Raw genomic sequence first — 14,551 nt, 5'->3', positions numbered from 1 at the left:
GGAGTGTTTTTTCCTATTTTAGGCCATCAATGTGTCCTGAATGACTAGCTTTAGACCATAGGTATGTGTGGGCTGATAAAAATGTTTGTAAGCTTGTAAAGCTGAACTTATTTGCAAAACTATATTGAGATTTGAAAAGTAAGTGTTAATAAATTAACCCATTTTTGCCTGGCCCACAGGTGAACGCATTTGGTCCCTGTTGCATATATGCAACAGAAATGCATATTGGGCAGAAATGGCTTAAGCAGGGCCTCTTGTGTCTCATGATACATCCTCCCCTTTAAGTCATTCTTTCTCTCTGTTCTTTTTCTTCTTCAGGGTTTGATGAATTCCAGATGTGGGAAGGCCCAGCTGTCAGTTCACAAAGGTTAATGATCTGCAGCTCCTTCCCACTTCCTCCAGGGGCTTTTTTTTGGTGGCAACAGTATTTAAGGACAAAGTTTGTGACTAATTAAAAAGTTTTGTGGGGAGGGGGGGAGAACCCTGAATGTCTTTGGGCTATTTCCATGGTGACTAATGCATGACTAACCATCTGCATGCCAAAAGGCAAAGAGGTTCTGGGTTGCTTGCTGAAGCAATACTTCAGACACAACACAGCAAGCATCTTGAAGTGGTGTGAGGCTTTCATGAAGAAATAGGTAACTGGTTGAGATATCACAGCTCATTTCTGCAGACAAATGAGCTGAAACATTCTGGCTTTCTTGGCATCACAAACTTTTGGTATCTTAGCGCTGTGCTTTTCTGAATCAAAGTTTGAGACATGTCTCTACTCTTGCACCCCAAAAGGTTTACTCTGAGGACCAAACTAGACAATCTGCAGATTGCATGATTGGGTCCTGTTTGTATGCAAGTATAAATAGCAGCTATGTAGGGCCCCAATCCAAATTTGGGCCATAGGAGGAGGAAGGAAAATTTAAGCCCCAATCTTACGCAACAGCACTGCTGCCAGAACTAGCTTTACAACCGCTGCAAATGCCAATCCGGAAGTGATGTAGCCGCAAACTTCTGGACCGCTGACTGCTAGACACACCATGGAGACCCCTTATGTGACTGTGGGTGAATAAGGCCCACCAATGCCAGTAAGTTGATGGGGTGAGTATAACAGGGCAGAGGTGTGTGTGCAGAGCAGGGCTGATCAGGGAAGAGCCACCAGGCATTTCAGAGGTGGGAGGGTGTGGCACCTGGCAGTGGTGACTTGCATGGGATGCTGTCCCTTCTGGAGAGAGCCAACACTTCCCCTTTGTCTCCTCTCATTTGAGCCAGCTAAAGAGCTGGCACAGGTCCAATGACTACCCATTGGCAGTCAAAGGGCTTACCAAGGGATAAGGGAACTTTGCTTTAGCGTGGCCTGATTTATTTATTTATTTGCCACTTTCCAACAAACACCTATCCTTGCAGGATTCCCCCCATGTACTTTTGTATTATGAATCTCTTTTCTGAGTGGCAATTCCTGACTGGAAAGAGAGCTTTGAGCAGTAACTCATGCAGTGATGTAATAGGCAACTTTTTCCATGTTTCTGCATTGGGAATGGTTGAATTATCAATTCACACCCATTGCAGTAAAATTACCCACCCCCAGTAAGGTTAATTGAAAAAAGGAAAAGCCAGAGCAACAAATCCTGTAGAGATCCAAGGTTTGAACTTGGCCTCTGTGGAGGGACAATTGGGCTCACAGAAACTTTCTTTTGTTTAATTCATTACTTGCAGTATTCTTGGGTGCCCTTGTACAAAGTCTGAGAATTTTCTCTTTTAACTCCTATTCCCCATGCTTTTATTGTTGTATTTTATTGTATTAATTTTTTTTAATTGGACACTGTTCTGGGAGCTTCTGCTGAAGGGTGATTAATAAATTAATACATGAAATAAAGTCCCTAATACCAATAATTTTGGATAATGCGCCATTTCCCATAGATAATTGTGAAGGAGACAGCTCTCTTGTATGTTTGATAATTGTGCTAAATCTTTCAACAAATGCAGTTTCTCTTACCCCTGCATGACAATCTGAATTTGCTGAAATTCCCTATTTGATACAACCCTTAAGAACACAATATGCCATCCTCCATTGCAGCTGCTCAGCATATCAGTAAAATAGTGAAATGCCAGGTTTTTACACATTGGGGAAAAACAGGTTTTGACTCTACAACTATTTGCTCTTCTAGCAAATACATTTCCTTGGTTGTCCACATCCTCTTCTTTAAGGAAGGAAAGGATGATTAAAGGGAAATATGGTGCCAACTCAGACTTTGGGGTTTGCACTAGCTGCTGTGCCACTGACTTCCTGTCTGGTCTTGGGTGAATCATTTACAGGATGTGTATCTTCTGCTTGCTTTAGGAACACAGGAAACTGCCATTTATGGAGTCAGACTATTGGTCCAGCTAGCTTAGTACTGTCAATGCTGACTGGCAGTGACTCTCCAGGGCTTCAGAGTGTGGGGTGTGTGTGTGTGTGTGTGTCTTTCCTAGGCCTACCTGGAGATGCCCAGGATTGAATGTGGGACCTTCTTGGTGCAAAGCAAGTGCTCTACCATTAAATTATGGTCCATCTTCAAATGTTCTGGCCTGTCACACACTGCCACTGCTGTCACTCTTCTTCTGCTCTTCTCAAAGTGCTATTTATTACAAATAACAAGTTTGCTTTTGAAGTGGTTTTTGGTGAGAGAGGGATGGATTTTTAAAAAGTGTGAGCATGGTCTTTGTGGATGGGGGGGCTGCATGCATACATCCCTGGGATGTGCACATTTTTCTGGCGTAGCCATGAGACTTAATGAAACACTCAATTTCAATGGTAAGTTGGAGGGGAGCAGCAAACTGATAAAGGGGTGCCCTGCACCATGTATTGACCCCGCCCCAAGCTACTTCAATTGGCTCTCTGATTGTCTTTCCCACTGCTGGCTCAACCATGAAGTGAACTGAAGAGGGTGCATCAGCTGGTGCTTTTCCCCAGTCTGCCACCACTGCTACCTCCCTCCAGCCTGAAACTGATGCAGGCTGCAGTGATTTACTTCCTGCTCACTCAAGTGAGAAGAGGATCATCACCATTCTTATCTTGCTCTCTGTGCATTTTCCTTGAAGCCCGAAATGCAGAACTTCCAGTTTATGAACAGGGACAGCATGGTAAAGAACATTTTTTAGCACTGCAGAGGGGGCAGCTGCTGCATTGGCATGGGGCAACACTGCAGAACATGCCACCCCTGCTTTTTCCACTTGTTGGGAGTGAATAAGAAGATTGGGGCAGTGGCTGCCCACCTTTTCCTCCAGTGCAGTTGCAGAGGGGACAAAAAGCTGCCAGCTACTGTTCCTTCTCCTCCTTGTCCACCCACCTACTTAGCCTGTTGAGCAAGAAGAGGCAGAGCATGGCAATCTGGAGCCTGCCCCTACTTACCTTCAGCTCCATCTTTTGCATGGTCCTCTTTGAAATAAACAGAATGACCAGAGCATGCTGGGAATTCTCAGTCGGCTGTGATCATCCTCTTTATTTTAAATGGGACTGTGCAAAGAACAGTCAGCACCACAGCTGAAGGTAGGGGCATGGCATGTGGGTTCTGGATCACTGTGCTTCACCTTTCCTTGCCTTGCTCCCCCTTGCCCGCCTGGCTGTTTTCCTAAGCAGTGGATGGGCAAAGGCGAGGAGGTGGTGGCAATAATGGGGGAAGAGTGCATGCTAATGTGCACGCAAGGTTTTTATTTTAGTTTGTGAGAGTGCATACTAGCAGGGGCAGCAGATCTGTCCTAATTCAGCTGGCAGATCTGCTCAGGCTGCCCCTGTGTGCACATCCACTAAGCTAGTAATTTTCAACCACCATACTGTGGCACATTCGTGTACTGCAAATGGTTCACAGGTGTGCCACAGGAGTTTAGAGGGGGTTCATTTATTAGTAGGACCTTTGGGGGATGTGAGCCCTCCCACCTGCAGTGTGGTGTGCCTTGTCAATTGTAAAAAAAACCTGATGGTGTGCCTTGACAATTTTAGCACCTTGTCAGTGTGCTGTGAGATGAAAAAGGTTGTGAATTGCTGCATTAAACTATCAATATCCATGCATAAAGTTCATTGTACAAACAAATCCTTCTTATCTCTCACTGTACATGCTAATACTTGTAGCTTCCTTATCAGACCAAGGCAAAACAAAGCAGATTCTGTTCTGCAGAAGAGAAGATTCTGTTCATCTTCCACACAGAAGCACATTACTCATCTTCTGGAAGAGGGGAAGAAAACTTCCTGGAAGCCAGATCTTGCCAATCTTTTTTACAGTAGCTAACATTTTATAAAATGATGCTGGGCTTTAAGCCTGCCTAGAACCCTGAACTGGAAGACTATTAATTAGCAGAGCTGCATTTCCATGTTGAGGGAGCCTCACCTGTTGCACTTCGGCCTCTCACAAAAGCAGCTAAAGCAGCCATTTTCAACCACTGAACCATGGCACACTGGTGTGCTGCAGATGGTCTGCAGGTGTGCTGCGAGGGTTTGGGGGAGGGTCATTTGTTAGTAGGGCCACTGGGGGATGGGAGCCCCTGCTGTCAATGGGTATGCCTTGTCAGCTGTCAAAAAACTGATGGTGTGCCTTGACATATTTAGCACCTTCAGTGTGCAGTGAGATGAAAAAGGTTGAAAATTGCTGGGCTTAAAGGCATATGATTTTTGCCAGGGACACAAAAGTCAAACAGATGTACGGACTGCACAGCGATACAAGCATTTCCTTTTCCCAGAAGGCCATTTACATTAGGTAAAGGTGGGCTTGAAGCAAGATGTTCCAAGGTATCCTCACTTCCTAAGAGACAAGTTCCTCATCAAGGCTGCAGCAGGAGTCTTATAGGCCTCATGGGGGCTGGGGAGGTCAGGCATTCAGGGTTTCTTTCACCCTACCTTCAGGCCTTTGCTCTGCTCTGCTATAGGGTATTGCACTAGACTAGAGAGTTGGGTTTGGAGTGGGTTGCCAGGCTTGAACCAGAATGTTTTATTGTTGTATAGCGTGGACAGTGAGGAGGGTGGTTTGGGGGCTGGGAAAGGGCAACCCCTTTTCCTGACTAGTAAAACATCCCTATATAGTTCAGGATGGGATGCCTTTACACCTCATAACATGCACCCCCCTGACCTGTATTTACTTCCAGGATACTTTGTACACTTTATAAGCAACCTGAACAGGCTTTCTCCCTCTCTTCCATTTCCAAGTGATTTTTTTTATTCTTTTCTTACAAGGCTCCTTTCCACCTAACTGCCTAAAACCCTTTTACTGGCAACATTCCAACTTCCAGTTTCTCTTCTGAGCCAAGCAGGTAGGATGGATGTGTGAGTCTAGACACACCATTCATGTTTATGTAAGCAAGCACCCTGCCACTGTTAAACAACAACCTAGAGAAAATGTCATTTCCTATATTCAAAGAGGATCGTAATTGTAGCCTGATTAAGCCATTCAACAGTCACCTTGTCACCTCTATATCCAATCAGTGTAATGCAAATGTGTGTGTGCCCACTTGTATTTGACTGATCATTCTAGACTCAGGAGAATTCTTTGCTTTTGGTGGGAGTGGTTGTGATGGTATTATTTACCTCCCCAGAGTCTCTCCCTTGATTACCTTAAAACTTACTATGGAAGAGTTACCATCAGCTCGTATGCTTGAGATAAGAGTTTGTATTTCCTTTGTTATGCTTGGGGAACCTGTAGGATTACCAACTTTTCAACCAGCCCCTGTAGTTGCATTTGTTTGGAGCAACTCAGCAGCAATTTCCAGGTTGCCACATTTATATCCATGCCCTGAATAACCTTCTTATTCCTGCATATCACACCACAGTTAGCAGCACTGCTACTGAGGCCTGTTGATAAACTGGGAGTCTTCTGAGATGCAAACCATTTGATTCTGAATTGGGATTTGGGAAGCATTCATAATGATATGAACATCTGGGCTAGACAATTTCCTGTGATTCCCTACCAGTCTGTCCATTCTATAATTAGAAACAAGGCATCATGGTTCCCTGATGGAACAAATGAACATCATTAGTTTTTGATACGATAATAGAAGAAAGGGCACCTCTTTGTAGAAATAGATCTCTGCTGTGTGGCAAAGGAGCATGAATGAGTTTGACCTGAATGGGGCAGAGTTCATGGTGGGTAATTTGTTCAAGTGATGAATCCCACTGTTCCTGGGATATTAATAGCATGGCTTCTCTTTTCTTCCTGGTGAGATTGGCGCTCTTTGCACTTTCTTTACTGTGTCAGCTCTGTGATTCACTTTTTTTGCCTGTTGTCTGTGTTTTTGGACAATAATGTTGCGCACGGTTCCTGGAAGTATTGCCTCCTCTCTGTGCCACCTACCCTGTTTTCATCCCACAATTTGAATGTTGAGTTCTTGCTACTGTCCTTTGAATCATTCTGGACAGCAGCTGAATGCCACAGACAAAGCAGCTCCAAAGTCATTGGTTTGTCTATTGTGTAAGAGGGTGAAGCCACTACTTGGTTGTAAAAGATGGTGTCATCCTCCTTTTCCTAGCCAAGTTAGTCATGGAGATAACTCACCTTAGCTCCCGATCTGCAATGTAGAGCTAATAATGCTGGTTTATATTATGGAAAGGGACTATAGCTCAGTGATAGAGCATATGCTTTGTATGTGGAAGGTCCTAGGATCAATCCCCTGCATCTCCAGGTATGACTGATAAAAATTTCCACTAGAAACCCCATAGAGCCACTGCCAGCATTCTTAATCTTGAGCTATATGGCCTGACTAGGCAGGAGGAAGCTTCTTATATTCCACAAGGTGGTTGTAAGGATTGGTGCAGTAATAAGTGTGAAATATTTGAAACAGCCCAAGGTGCTGGAGAAATGCTATGCATTACTTTTACTATATTTTATCTATCTTTCCACTAACCCTTTAGCACACACCCCTAGTCTCCATGCCTACCTGTAACAAAGCCCAAGTATGAGTAGCTGAAATAATCAGATTTTCCCAGTTTGTCTCCACTTCCCCCTCCCTTGTTTTGATTCCTAGGTTGTTATCCCCTGAGATAGGCATCTGTGGTCTCTTTGTAATGTACTATGTGTATGCAGATGGTGCCATATATATAAATACTAATTATTCTCATAATGGAAAATTGGCTGTAGAATGGAACCCTGTCCCATAACCTCTCCCATTCCCAAGTCCTGGCAAGCCCTTCAGTTTCCAGAACTGGCATAGGCATGCTTCTACTTGCCCTCTTCTGAGTATCAGACCTCTTTGATTGCAGCTGCTCTGCCATGCAAGCAACCTCCCCAAGGGTTTTACCAGCCAGGGGAGCAGTACTCCTCCCAAAGCCAGAACACTTCAGGATGAGTGAGTGGAACAGTAATACCATCTCTAGATGCGTAAGAGGCACCAGGATGGACCTGTTCATCTCCTGTTCCTCATCTCTAAACCATACAATATTTCGATTTATGTAGTGAATTAAAGAAAGAGTAAGACCAATCAGGTGGTGGTAAGGAAAACTGGAATAAACAAAAGAAATAAAACTAGATTACATCTAGAGGTTTTGAGTACCTTCCTGGCATTCTCATCCATAAGAAGCCAGGTTCTTTGTCAGTCCTTAATGTCTGTCCAGTCTTGAGCCTCCAGACCACATGGTTACTTTCTTCCAGTATTTGGTTGGCAACCTTCAGTCTCGAAAGACTATGGTATAAGCCTACAGCACCCAGGATTCCTAGGCGGTCTCCCATCCAAGTACTAACCAGGCCTGACCCTGCTTAGCTTCCTATTTAATGTTATGTTTACTCAGGTCTTGTGATTCCCATTCCTTCTTCGTGAGCTCTTCTGTGGGCAATGTCTCCAGTTTCCCCTCCATCCAAGGGCAGCTTCAACTTCCCTTTGTCATGTTTACCATACAGTCCACCCTTTATATTGGTGGGGGATACATTCCAGGATCCCCCATGGATATTCAAATCCATGAATCTGTGGCCACTTCTGGTTTGCTTGTCAAACCAGAAGTGACTTTCTGCAGGGCCTCTGAGATGAATTTTATCAGGGGGTACAAAGTTTCTTTTTGGCCCCTTCCCAAAGGGAGAGGGGGTGAAACAGAGTGGGGGGTGGCAATGGAGGTGGGCAGAATGAGGGTAAAACAGACAGAGGGAAAGTGGTAACAGTCTTTGGAGCCTAGGTCTACCAGTCTTCCCAATGCAGAGCTCAGGTCTACCTGCTTGCCTGGCTTTGGCAGCTAGATACAGTAATACAGAAAACCAAATGCACTCCTAAGTCTCTTTAAAATCTTTCAAATATAGAAAATCATTGCAGGAGATTAGTATCATTGTATTTAGGCTCACACTAGAATGAAAAGTGTCCTGTGTACACCAATACTGACTTCTGCAGCAGATGCAGTCCGGCAGCTGTGTCGCTGAGCTCCTCTACACTCCTTCATGGTAAGCAGATCCACAAGCAAAGGAGCTACTGTAGCAGGTAGGTTTCCTGGTCAGATGTGACACTGTTAAGGAATGTATGCATTCCTGGGCCTGTTGTGATTGGCTTGTGGCAAGAGTTGCCACCATATACCCATGACAATGCCCCCAACATTCCATGAGGGCAGTGAATCTGGGTGAGATTAGAAAATGGAAGATCCCAGGAAATTTCTGGGCCCCCACCTTTGGCTCCTGGGCCCCCTTTTTGACCCTGGGCTTGGTTACAAATTACCCCCTTTACCCCCCTCTCCTAGGCCCTGGCTTTCTGATACCTCTGGCAGGCCTTGGAGCCCCTCAGAAAGCCACTTCCAGTTTGCTCATCAAATTGGAAGTGGCTTTCCCCCAGTATCAGTGGCATCCATGGTGAGTCTAATACTTAGATGCAAGATCTGTGCATATTGTGTAAAGTTCACTGTATTCCAGACGTATTTCTCAATTTGAACTATACATTACTCACTGCAGGGAACTACAGGTATTAGACTAGTGGAAGCCTGGTCATTAAAGGTAGTAGAATATTGTGTACAGCAGAAGGTAGGTCCGAGTGAACAAGAGACAAAGAAAATTTTCCCAGAGGTTAAATTTTGTCAGTGACCCTAAAAAGATTTTTTTTGTTTTCTTTCTTTCTTTTTGCTACAGTTGTGATTGTGGTTTGGCATGTGGTCTGGCTCCCGTGCATGAGTCCCCTTGAGCTATTTCCTGTATAAACACCTTAATATAAGGCACTTGCTCTTTGCTTATGGCACAATATAGTTTGCAGGAACTAGACTGAGTTTCTTGAGGGAGGGAGGGGAAAACAGAATTTTTCTGCTGGATGAATGGCCTGGAAAAATGTTCCCTTCTCATTAAATTGGCCAGTGACCTTAAATCTCTCTGCACTTTAACTGAACATGTGGAATGGTGGATTATGGAGTATCAAGATTATGCTTTCTGCTTTCACTCCTCACCTCCACGTGTTTAAGTGAAGATCTGAACAGGGCAATTTCTACTCTAAGCAATTTCTACACTCACTCTGGATAATTGGGAGCCCTGCAAAAGGTAGGTCCCTGATGGTGTACACAGTGTCTATGTGCATCAGCCTTATTCAGACCTTCAGCAGATCACATTGGGTGAGAGGCAGAGCAGGGGGTGCCACCCTTCTCTTTAACCCATGCTTTAGTGAATGTGGATCTGTAGCAGGGTTCTTTAGATCAGGGGAGAAAGAAGAGGTTGCAGGAGTAAAATTACATTGTCTTTTGATCTGTCAATCTGTATTGAGTATGTTTTGGGGCAGAAGAGGAAGCATAAGGAGCCAGGGACATGTAGCTGCCTCAAAATCTGATGGCTTGACAGAAGACTTCCTAAGTCCTTTAATCCTGAGCTGCCCCATTCTGATAGTTTTGTCTGAGATGTTGTGATGGTAATGTCTGTGGGACACTGATATAGATCTTTCGGAACCCCACCCTATTGCCTTTGGAATTAGTGATGCTGGCTGCAGTTGACTGATGTTTTCCTCAAAGTTTGCATATGGGAAAAATATCTGACCCTATCAAAGCAAGCAATTACCATGCAGAAGAGAAAGGGGTGTGGGTGACAGCTTTGGCACTCAGACTTTGTTCCAGTTTTAGAGTTTCCCTCAGTAAACTTGTTTTTGCACTTTGCCATCTGTCTAAAATGTTGTTGTGTGTCCTTCTGGGTAAGCTACTATCATGATGCCACAGATGTGGCTGTGTGCCAGTGCAGAATGAAAAATCCCAGAAAATCATCCTTAAACAGTTACTCCTCTTCTCCAGCCCAGAGGTGGCTGCATTTCAGTGCTGATTCCAATATTTTCACCAGTATGGGCGATAAAGCTAAATAAGGCATGATCATAAGTGTCAAGTGAAGAAATTGGGCTATTTCTGGTAAATATGTACTTAATAAATGTATATTTAATTTAATTATTGGTCGCTAGCCAATTTCAGGTGGGTCCCCATTAATTTCAGTATTTTATTTTTAATATATTAGACTTGATGCTCCCATGGTCTGTGACTGCATTTGGGGAAATGTTACAGACCTGTAATTTTAACAAGCTACTATGTATATTCTTTTAACAATGTTAGTGAATGGGATTTACTCCTGGGCAAGTGTGGGTAGGATTGCAGTTTAGGATTGTTAAAAAATTTTCTTGCTTGATGATGTTACTTCCAGTGGATCCTGACAGATTCTCATTCTAAAAAGTGGGTCTCGGTGCTAAATGTGTGAGAACCACTGTAACAAGGCAACAGTTTCTATCAATGAAGTCTGTAATGCCTTCTACTAGACCACCGGTGGACAAACATTTTTGGCAGGAGGGCTACATCATCTCTCTGACACTGAGGGGGGCCGGAGAAAAAAAAGAATTAATTTAGATTTCAAATTTGAATATAGTTAAATACATTTATATAAATGAATACATTAGTGACGGAACTTATATGAATGAATGAATTTTACTGAGCTTATTTATAATACACGTGAGAATTATAATACAGACATGTAGAACCCCATGAGAACTATGAACTGTTTGTCACACACCTCTTGTGCAGTGAAAACATACAGACCAAGCCAGAAACACATGGAGACATAAGCACTTGCGGGCCAGCACAGGCTCCAATAGTCTCTGATGGGCCAAAGGCTCACTGGAGACTGGGGGCTCCCTGAGGGCTGGATTGGGGGTCCCCAAGGGCTGAAAATGGCCCCCAGGCCAGGGTTTGCTCCTGCAGTAGACGGATAGAATGTTTATCCCAGGTGCTTACCTTGCACATTCTTAGCAAGTGAGTTGAAGATAGGTGGACTGTTTACTGTCAGCTGAACCTAGTGCTGCCCTGAAATGGGGTGAGTGAGTGAGTGCATGTGCACTTATTTTATCCCTGTGAAACACGCCCCTTCTTCAGAGTTGGCCCCTCACACTGAAATGTGCACTCCCTTGAAAGTAATGCAGTACAGAAGGACAACTTTTCATTCAGCTACACATTTGTATATAGTACATACAGTATATCCAAATGCACATCTGAATGTCATTTCTTGACACTGCAATATTTTCAACAGGATATGCATTGGGATCATAAGCACATCAGTATTAGGGACTCTGAGCCCAGCTCCCATTGCAATGGGTGTAAGTTTCCTGTCTGTCCTATCCCCAACCAGCAGCAGCAGATTAGAGAAACAGGCATGAAAGAATGGAAAGTAGCTTCCCCAGTGGCATCACTAGGATTCGCGTCACCCGGTGCTGGAGGCCTTGCATCACCCCATGCAGTGGGCGGGCAATGCCCCAGTTGGTGGGCGTGGTGATGTACCATCACCCCGCCCCCACTGGTTTTTTGGCTGTACCTTTTGTTAGAACACAGATATTTCAATGTGGTTTGTTTCATTGCATTCTGCATGAAACTACGCATTGATTGATATATAACATGATGGTATTATTCCTCCAAATTCTGATTTTAGTGATTTTGAAAACTTGTAGAGTCTCTCACACACACACACACACACCTCCGTATCAACTTACTAACACCTTATTGCAGCAGTTCTCAAACTTTTAGCACTGGGACCCACTTTTTAGAATGACAATCTGTCCAAGACCCATTGGAAGTGATGCCATGGCCAGAAGTGACATCATCTAGCAAATTAAAATAAATAATTATAAATAATTAAATTAAAATAAAAGAAATAAATAAGGGGGAGCCAGTTCTGTTCCACCAAGTGAATCTACTCTGAAGTAAGTCCTATTGTGGTCAATGGGGCTTACTCTCAGGAAAGTGTGGGTAGGATTGCAGCCTGTGAGCCCAAGCCTATGCATGTCTACTCTGAAGTAAGTCCCATAGTGGTCAATGGGGCCTACTCTCAGGAAAGTGTGGGTAGGATTGCAGCCTGTGAGCCCAATTCTATGCATGTCTACTCTGAAGTAAGTCCCATAGTGGTCAATGGAGCTTACTCTGTAGCCTGCCTGCAATACCCCCCAAAAAGAATCTGAGATTTCCAGCCCTCCCCAGTGCCCAGTTTAAAGTTCTTCTATTTCAGGCATATCATGATAAAGACCCACCTGACTTCACAAGTGCAAAATAGAAAACATTCCCCTTACCAGTTCAACCCTCTTTTTTTGTGCTTTTTAGTGGGGGGAGGGGGAAGGCTGCCTTCTGGACCACTTGTTGCACTCCAGCTCCATTGGATCAGGACCATTCTGGTGTCCTCACATTCCCCTTTGCCTGGCCTGACCACCAGCCAAGGCACGTCTGCCTACTCGCAAGTAAACACGACCGTGAGGCTGCTTTGTTTTCCATAGGGCTCAATACATTTGCAGCTGGGGGAGAGGGACCTCCTTCTTGGGTGTTTTTTTGGGGCTGCATTCATTGGATCAGGACCATTCTGACATTGTTTGGAGTCCTCTCTGCCTGCCCTTTCCAATGGACTAAGGCAAGTTCGCCTACTTGCGAGTAAACGCGGCCATGTGACTTCGTTTCGGGCTCAGACTCGCAGCTGGAAGGGAGGGACGTTCTCGGGTATTTTGGGGGGGCTGCATTCATTGGATCGGGACCATTCTTGTGTCGTTGGATTCCTCTCAGCCTGCCCTTTCCGACGGACTATGGCAAGTATGACTACTCGCGCGTAAACGTGGGATACGGCTCACTTTCACTTTCCATAGGGCTCCATGCAGTTTTTCTTTCCGGTGTTTTGGCCATAACTTTTGAAGGAAAGGAGCTATTTCAATTCTGTTTTTTGCATTGTGTTCCGCTGGGAATTCTGCATCCAACGGTGTATGGCACGATGGGCTAGCTCCTAATGCCGCAATTTTAGAATGTCACCACCCCAGGGCGCATCACACACCCCCATGCGTCACCCAGTGTGGCCCGCACCCCCTGCACCCCCCTAGCGATGCCACTGAGCTTCCCCCCCTCATGGCAAACTTCACTGCAAAAATTAAATGTCATGAATATTCGGTGCAGCACAAGTTGAATCACAATTCTTGTACAAAAATGTGAATCCTTTGACTCACGATAAGTCACAGTGTCTGACTATGCATTACAACTGTGTACTCTTGACTTTAGTTTCTGTGAGTTACCACATTGGTGGTTGATTCACAGGCCTGGAGAGAGACTCATTTCAAGGCCAAAAGCTAAAAGTTACAATAACATGACATGAAGGATGGGAGGGAGGGATGAGTTGGGCCTCTGCAGTTACTCTGTACTATTTTCCCCCCATATTTTGTGGAAAGAAAAAATTGAAGTCTGGAAGAGTGGCCTCATTTTTTTTTTTTACATTCTTGTTATGCTATTGAAATAGAAACATGCCCTCTTGGGATATTGGAGGGGTACTCTGCTTGCAAATGGGCACTGTGTTACAATGGGAGTGTGGCCAGTCAGACGTTTGACTTCTAGATTCAGCTGATTCTACTGAATGGGCCAGATCCTCACTGTCAATGATTTCATGTCTTTGGAGTTAGAAGGGGTCAAATTCATTGGCTGAAGCTGGTCTGTTAACAGAGAAATGCCATTCATAGACATGTCATTAACTGTCAGGGCTTAATTTCTAAAATTATTTCAGATTATCTCAGAAATGAAATGTATTTAATGGGTATCCCAATCCCAAACTGTGCTGGTGCAACCAGGCTGCATGGCCTGTGCTGCATCCTATGCAGCTTAGGAGGCGGCTGGAGGTCTCCTTGGAGTAAGGGGTTATTTTTACCCTTATTCTGAGTGAAGCCCCAGCCACCCCTATGGGGCTTCTCAGATCTGCGCCAGTTATAGAGCTGGGGCAAATTTGGGAAGCCTGTGTAGGGCTGCCTGGCATGGGAATGGTGGTTAGGATGCAGCTTGCAGTTTGTGACACTAATGCAGGGATGGCCATGCCGGATAAACCTCAAGTTAGGATTGCGCTTAGAGGCGTTGGCATATTTAGATCTTTGCTGTTTTGCATAGATCTATAATGGGGTTTGACCAGGACACTAATTTGCTTGAAACCTGGCCCTTGGAATCCCTGCCCTACAGCTCAGCTTGATCAGTGACTTTGTGGAGTTGTCAGCAGTCAACCTACTGCTTTATGTGTTTACTCTCCTGTGTGATTCATCATCTCAAGCTGTTTCCTGGGAAAGCACCTTTCTGTAATGCACTATAAATCTCTGCTTATGGAACTGTGTAGTTTGTGTAAGCTGG

This window comes from Tiliqua scincoides, chromosome 2, assembly GCF_035046505.1.
Source record: "Tiliqua scincoides isolate rTilSci1 chromosome 2, rTilSci1.hap2, whole genome shotgun sequence".
NCBI lineage: Eukaryota > Metazoa > Chordata > Lepidosauria > Squamata > Scincidae > Tiliqua > Tiliqua scincoides.
Note: the sequence above shows the minus strand (reverse complement) of the source record.